The 8277-nt window shown below is 37.4% G+C and overlaps 1 protein-coding gene across 4 annotated transcripts in view; it reads right to left on the minus strand.

Annotated features, from left to right (window-relative positions):
- Window positions 1–7039, minus strand: part of LOC124136659 (C-myc promoter-binding protein-like) — an 85222-nt gene extending 78183 nt beyond the window's left edge. For 3 of the 4 annotated variants that reach the window (XM_048402776.1, XM_048402812.1, XM_048402681.1), the window contains exon 1: window positions 6694–6873. The gene's annotated coding sequence lies outside the window, so the exon portion shown is untranslated. Of the gene's footprint in view, window positions 1–6693; window positions 6874–6984 lie in introns of those variants that run through there. The other variant, XM_048402734.1, reaches the window with a different exon arrangement.
- Between the last annotated feature and the right edge of the window lie 1238 nt (window positions 7040–8277).

Genomic DNA, 8277 nt, shown 5'->3' on the forward strand with positions numbered 1-8277 from the left:
CTGCGTATCTGCGTAAAATATGCATCAGAAATGCGGAAATATGCAGTAAAATAAAATCCAAGCGTATCAAATACGCAACGAACATTACAGATAAGCTACAAATATAAAACTTGTGCGTATCATCAAAATATTGTGAAGTAACCCTGAGTATACGATTAGCTAATCAGCAACTTATTTTGAAATTATAAACGGGCATTCCGTCAACCTTGCCAAACACCACGATGACAGTTACATCACGATCATTTGCCATCACACTTTCTTGTGGAAGTATCGTGGTATTTTTTAGTCCTATAAGCTCTCGAACCCACACGACACCAGTTTGCAGGGACTAGATGAATAGTGTTTTTAAATATTTAACTTAAATACCCACATATGTAAAAACTAGTGGGTAACAGAAATTTGAATACCCAGATAGAATTACTGATACCCAATGATTTTAAAATGCATGGGTAAAATACCCACAACACCAAAAGCTTATCTGGAGCTCTGTGTTATGATTAATTATCCTAAACTGAAGCTACCAGTTCCAGAACTCTACACCAGGGTTACAACTAAACTGAAAAGCTTTACAAGCCAGGGTAAAGCTAAAATACCATTGTAATGTTAAAGCAATGGAGAAATTTGGAAACTTGTACTAGCCCACAGGAATTTGTACTAGCCCCAGGCTAGCTGGCTGGCGTTAATTTCTAACCGTGTACACTGCACTACAGAGCTTAATCATGTTAATACATCAGCTTCTTTCAACGTGCTACTGCGCTTCAAATCACCTTTATTCAGTGCATGGTAAACCACATTAAAAGCATCATAGCCGACTTGTATGCATGATAAGCATGCATAATTGTTTGCTCCATCCAGCTGTTGGCTGTTGTTGGATGCAGCTACAAGCTTGCCACAACACACGGAGCTGGGTGACAGAAGTACATGTCCATATCATCAACACCGACGCATGACCACTTGACTACTTTCCCGGTTTGTGCTTACCATGCTAACGTGATCATGATGAAACCAAAACAACATGGAACGTGTGGAAAACTTCTGTAAATTTGTTTTCTAGTTTGGTTTCTTACTGTCATGACACATCCTTCTTTCAGCCCTGGTTCTGATCATTGTGTAAGTCGTGGTGACTGGGTGCATGTCCTGCAGTCATCAACTCGTTAACTTCCAGACTCACCAAGCTCATTCATCAAGGCTTAACTGAACATACTGAAACATTTCCGAAAACACTTTCATCAAATTAAATTATTTTTAGAATCCTTTTAGCAGCAGTTTGATGTTAGCTAAAAATCTTACTTTGGGGGTGGGGGTTAACAGGTCTGCAAATATTTCGGCCAACGAAATCAACCTTTTTGCAATTCAAGCCAATAAACTACAGTTCCAATTGCCATGTTTACACTATAAAAGAACAGCATCACTATTGAATTTGTAGATGAAATGAAAAGATACCAGTTCAGAAACCTTCCATGCATGGTGTCAGTGCGCTCCATCAGGTACATACATTATTCTGCTACGTTTTGAAGTCATTAATGCAATTCTGCCTTTCCTGAAAGTCTCCTTGGGGATGCCAAAATTTTACAATTACGTTTTAGGGTGATGAGAGTGAGTGATTATCGGCTAATAAATGATGCATCAGTAATGTTGCTGCTATCTGCGGTTTGGAGAAGGGGTGGGGTATGTCTCAAAACCCTTTTCAGCAGTAGAAACTAACATTTTTAGTCCTTATAACATGCATAATGATAACAAATAGCAAAACACTTAAAAATGGCATATTTCTACTAGTCCTTATGATACCTTAACTATTGAGCAGTTTGGTAAGGACTATAGGACTAGGGATAATTTTTAACCCTGCTTTTCCCCCTGTCTTCAAACATATTTTTAACCGCATCCTCAACATGACTATCAAATAGTGACAGTCCTTACACTTTCTGACATGCATCACACTGCATAACAACAAGATGATCCAATAGCCTCTTTGATCATATTCATCTAATAACATGAATTATCACCAACTCTGAACTTCCATTGTGCCTAGTGTGTCTGAACATGCTGAAGTCCATCCCATATTACGTCTCCCATTTACTGGACAGTTAAAGACATGACCTGGGGTTTGTTTTATCCATATTGTGTCAAATGAATCATGAAACGAGATACACATTTAATCCTGTCGAGATCTGTGCTAATCCAAAAGACAATGACATGGAATACCTCCCATAACCTGCACCAACTATCGGTCGTGTCACCTGATACACATGCATTACCTGGACTCAAGAATCATCAATGAGTGGTCCCCAAGTGTAACACAAACATACCTGACCAGTGACACATGCCATAAGCCCCTCACCTAGGGGCATCGTCAAGTGACATCCAAGAATTATTTACCTGACAAGGTCGACGTACACATCGTCTGTATCTCTTCCTACATTCCTGTGTTTGACGGAATCAATCTGACAATCCTCAGCTCCAGACTGCTCCAGTTAACCACATCTTAGCCAAGGGTAATCATTAATGGAAAGAATCTCACTTTTCTTGTTTGATAAGTGTGCAGACTTGACCAGACAGCTCACTTTAATCACCTTAACCAGAGAACTGTCATCAAGTGGATCATTCAATTAGGCTATCACCTCACAACTGGTGCTATCTTCACAGCAACTTGGTAGGGAAATTTAAGTAAAGATTTGTTAGAAAAGAGATGTGATGTGATGTTATTTTTCAGCCATGGCAACACGAGCAAACAACATATGAAAATACACATGATACATGCTAAATATATTCCAAGGTAAAAAAGGGCAATATTGTCTCCATTGCTAGGGCACAAAATATGAGCTTTGGCAAACAGACGTTTCAATTTCCATAATTCCTTGCTATAATATTTGATCATGGAAATATACAATGATATAGATATCATTATGACATATATACAGTGGTTCCCATAAACACATAGTATACTACCAAGCAGCAATGACAGAACAGAATTATTCTTTTTTCAACGTGTGGTTAATATTAATAATAATCATGATGAGAAGATGAGCACATGAACTCACTTCAATTTGAGTAAATAACCTTTGGACAAGTCGAGTATTTACCTCATACAACAACATTTAGGATGTGCTTCTCACATACAAATATTTCCCTGCAAACAAGTGTTTATGAGTAAACACCTCCGTCACCATGGCAACTGTTCCTGTAAACATCTTCCACATGCCTGCTGCCTAACAGGCTACAGAACCAACATGTCTAAAGTACCCAACCTATTCATTAGTGCACTGAGGCAAAAAACAGCTAAGATATACTGCAATAGCCATTACCGATGTTACCATATGAGCATGAAATTGTCAAAACATTTTTTTCAACCCCTGTGCTTTATCCGTGCTACTGGTAACCCTAACTCTAAGATATCAGATGTGTATAGGTTCTGTAACAATAAATACTGGTTTAGGACAATGCTCAGAGCACAACATTTCCTTTCAGTGCAATGGGCTTAATCTGTTGAACATGAATGTATATAAAAAGTTGTTATGATAACAGTACAAGAACAGTAGCATGCACTGAGGTTAATGGAGGTGCCTGGTATCTAGGTGTCTATCACAAACCAGCACATAAGTTCCTCCAATATGTCTGGGAAGGTTATCTCTTAGCAACACTTGTGTGTTAAAAAAATATAGAGCTCAGACTTTCTTTGTTATGGAAAGAAGAAAGCATTGTTGAATTCCCACATCTTTACCATGTATTCTGTAATTACATGAAAATAACTGATAATCATGATAATGTAAAGTCAACAGTATACATGTACAAGTAAAACCTAACAGGACTTATCTTCTCATCTGTATATTGAAAGTTCAGATATAGCCATAAAAGCAAAAAGAATATCTTTAGGCAGGTGTGAGGTGAAGTGAAAGGGGTTTCTTGTCATGTTCAAGAATATTGCACTTCTATGTGTCTATAGTGACATGTCGGCTATATGTGGCTAATCGTACATCCAGATTTTTGTCGGTTTTATAGCGCTAGTCCACTTACATACCATGCCGCAGTTTAACATGAATATCCCACTCAGACACAGTACATGTATACTGACTCCGAGCAGACCAGAGCCCAGCAGGGAAACAAGTACCAACTTAATGTGTTTTGGTATGACGCGACCAGGGGATCGAACCACAGGCCTTCCATTCTCCATGCAGGTGTGGTCTTAAGCAGATGGGATATTTTGAACATTTTCATGATTTTTATTACTGTTCAATAGGATGTTCTTCATGTTCTGTCTGCCTATATCAATACCTCATTTGAAAAATATCTTAAGACATTTTGGATGACAATCACCATGATCAGTCAATGTCCAAGAGAATTACCAGATCTAAAAAAAAATAATAATCTTTATTGGTTCAAATTACTGGACGTGCTCATCTGTAGGGGGAAATATAATTGGGTGTCAAAATTACATATCCTGATGTGTAAATTGGGATTTGGTCATTTGGAGTACTCAAGGTATAGCTCATGTACAACTTTTTCTGTCAGAATTCATGCCATGTCTGAAAGCATCCTTCAAGCAAGGCTGGCATGGTTCAATTTCTATAGCTGCTCTAAAACATACAGTTGTTTCAAATATGTATTTGGTTTTGAAAATGATATTAATGTAATCTTTATGCCAATCACTGGATTGATGACCATCGTCATAGGATTGAGACATTTCTGAGTGTGGTGTTAAACAACCATCATGTAAAGAGACACTCAGAGCTATTACTTTTCTTTCACATATGCTGACAGTGATGGGTAAAGGGTTGTTGCCTTTCAAAGTGACTGTCCTTTCGTGCTTAGCAAAGGTCTTTACTTTCACATGATACAGATTGTGGTACACTGGTAAACAAGGTACATAAAGCCCAAAACAGTTAAAAAATGACATTAATTGACACCAAATTTTACTTCATCAAAATAAAGAAATATTGCACTGATTGTAAATAAAGCATATCTGACTTCTGAAGTCAAAATGTAACTGTGCCTCGTCCTTATTCTGTTACACTGTGACATGTAAGATAAGTTTGTGCTTCTCGGTGCACTAAAACCACAGATCTGTTTTCAGCCAAAAACATTCTGCAAAATGCTATTGAAACAAGGACAATGATTTCTACAGACAGTGGCAATTATCACATATGTAAATTTAAAGAATTCGTCCCATCATTGATTGCACTGCTGCACACATTCCGAAAAACCATTTACAGTGAAAACTCTAGGTTTGGACATTTAATGATTGCTCAACACAAGAAAATGGAGATTCCATAAATTATCAAACAATGACACTTACCACGCTGAGGGTGCAATTTTGAGCAAAAAGTTATGATATCCATAGACCTAGTCATGCAAGTTGACTACACTCAACTACATGTAGAAAGGAAATGTTGAATTCATGACCACTTCCAACTTGTAGACACAATTTACTGTGAATTCGTAGACAAACGGGACTGAATTTGTAGACACATTTTTTATACTGGAATTGAATGATAATAATTACTATTTTATTTAATTATTATTTTGTTATGATAGGATTTGCAGGATTCATAGTAACTACTATTGTAAATAAATCATCAGGTAACTACATCCAAGCCGAGGACAATTTATGAGTGGGGTGGATTATCATATTTCTATTTTATTTACAGGCAAGTATATCCAAGAAGGAAAGTTGAGCATTGTTGAGGGGAGTATTGGATTACCCATAGATCCAAGCCAGACATGCAGACATGTGAGGCGATTAGGGCTTCAGCATCTATAGTATCTCTATAAAAGATGACTGGCAGCTAGAACTTGCATGTCACACCAGAACTCATGTCACACCAGGTCATAATACAGCAAATATTTATTTTCATTTAATTTTTAAGATTTGTAATACGTACATTTAATACATAATGTATATATCATCGGTAAAAATTCATTATTCAGTTCTTATATTTGTCTATGAGTTCACAGTGAACTTTGTGTATGAGTTGGGAGTGGCTACGAACTGGTTTGGTTACAAATTCACCTACAGCCAACTACATGAACTAAAAGGCCTAGACTTTAATATATCTGATTCCTAAAAACATGATAAAATTATATTTAGGAATCACATATCATGTGTATGGTCTGATGGCAAAATGTGCTGGTTTAAATCTTACATTGTGATGTTCATATTTTGTAATCAATTACAAAACAATTCATTAGATCCTGTAGATAACAAACATGTTGAGAGTAGGCTAGCCTAATAGGCTGATCTCTGAACTGAGGCTACACTCATAGTTACGTTTAGTTTGGAACATTTCCAGATACTAAACATGCCCAAAACACTCCAATAATCACGATGATAAGCCCACATCTAGGATACCTGCAGATCAATCAGGCATAATCTCGGATATAGGATTAAGTAAAGCCGGTGTATAAACAATGTTTACAAAACACGCACCTGCTCAATGGATTGCCCGACTCGAACATGTGAGGTTTTTTTCCCCAATTCAAATGACACATCGACGGTGCATATTTGCTATCATTCAGTTATCACTGTGCGAATGCAATCAGGAGTCCCTATGACTTATCTGTCACCAGACACAAACACATTCGCGTGATTCAAGTGTGATTATGTGGTCTAAAACTGCGAGGGTATTTACAGTCTGTGGGTTGGATCGATGTGTATGAACGTGGTAAAAATACTGTGCATGACCACAATGGTGAACTTACCTTTTATACACCACAAATTATGTCCGTGAACAATCTTTAAGCTTCACGAATACGACTTGTAATTCACAGACACAACAAACACTACGCAATTACGTAAACACCGTCTCCAATCATCTTGACGCCAGGCCAAGTAGTATCATCCTGTCCACCATTTTGAAATATTACCCGATGACCCTTGTTATTGTATTCATACGCTGATTCAATTCAAATGTCTTACACAAGGTTTCGAAAATGAAATCGATTTCGTTTCAGATAACAAAGACATATCTATCATAAACATTTATAGCTTACCTTTTAGCACAATGCTACTTAGAACATATTTTGAGGAGAAATGCCAGACACCTAAAGAACTACTTTGGGTTTTGGTGATACGTTTTAGTAACAAATGTTTGTAAACACTTCTAGAAGGTTCAACATACATCATGATGCTCATGGCAAATCACATATTATGCCAACTGCGACGCCCTTCTAGATAATAGCGCGAAGTAAGAAAACTGTCAACACCATTTGTTTCAGTCGTATGTAAATACTTTGCCATGAAAACAGAGGGTCAATCGTCCAAACGCAACCACTGTGAATATTTTACGTAGCTTCATTCACTGTACAACACTACTCCAAGGCGCAGTTCTATTGGTTTTGTTTAACGTGTATTTCATTTTCATACGTTTTGCAACAGTGGTATTAAATCTGTAAGACTTACCAATTACTTCATTAATTAACTGTCTTCAGTTGATACCATTAAGACTTAGCTTGATAAAGGTGTATTAATTTTATACATAATACCATACATTTTGCAATAACGGTGTTAAATCTGTAAGACTTAGAATATATACTTGATTGACTTTTGATGGCTGAATATTGCTGCATGAGTGCGGCGTTAAACAACAAACAACAAACAACAAACAAACAATCAACATAAAACGAAACTGAACACATTCTTGATTTATGTACACAATCACACCCTCGTCAGCCTTACTTATTCTCTTCTCAGTGTTCTCAGTGTGTTCACGACCTTACAATTAAAAAACAAACACGTAACATGCCTACTCAGAAATATGAATTAGGTGAATATTACAACACAAAACACACCTGATGTTGCAACCTTCGCTATCGTTTCCCAGGGTAAAAATGTAACGCTAGCCCACTTGATTGTGGCTATCAACATTTTAAAAGGTCTTGACCGGGTTCTACTTACCGACAAAACGCATTTATATCTAGAGGTAGCTTTTCTGCCGGCCGTGTAATGCGCCGCAATTCGTTGTGCAGAGTTGAGTCCCCAAGGCGTGCCTGTGATCGTGGGTTCTAATCCCGGTTCACACTGATTATGACTTTAGGTTTGTAATTAAGCACGATATCCGTGCTCTTGGGTTTCGAGACGAAAGTAATAAACGTCTGAGACCAGCGTCATCCAAAGCTTTCCTCCAACATCACCCCGACATGCCGTGATATAACTCAAATAATGCTTAAATCGGCGTTAAACCAAGCATATTCACTCACTCACGCGAGTGAATGATATAATGAACTGAGAAAATAATTATTATAGAACACTAACTGTGGGACCCAGCGAGAATTTATAAATTAGCC

The sequence above is a fragment of the Haliotis rufescens genome, unplaced genomic scaffold (genome assembly GCF_023055435.1).
Source record: "Haliotis rufescens isolate VD_foot unplaced genomic scaffold, xgHalRufe1.0.p SCAF_1, whole genome shotgun sequence".
NCBI classification, from domain to species: Eukaryota; Metazoa; Mollusca; class Gastropoda; order Lepetellida; family Haliotidae; genus Haliotis; species Haliotis rufescens.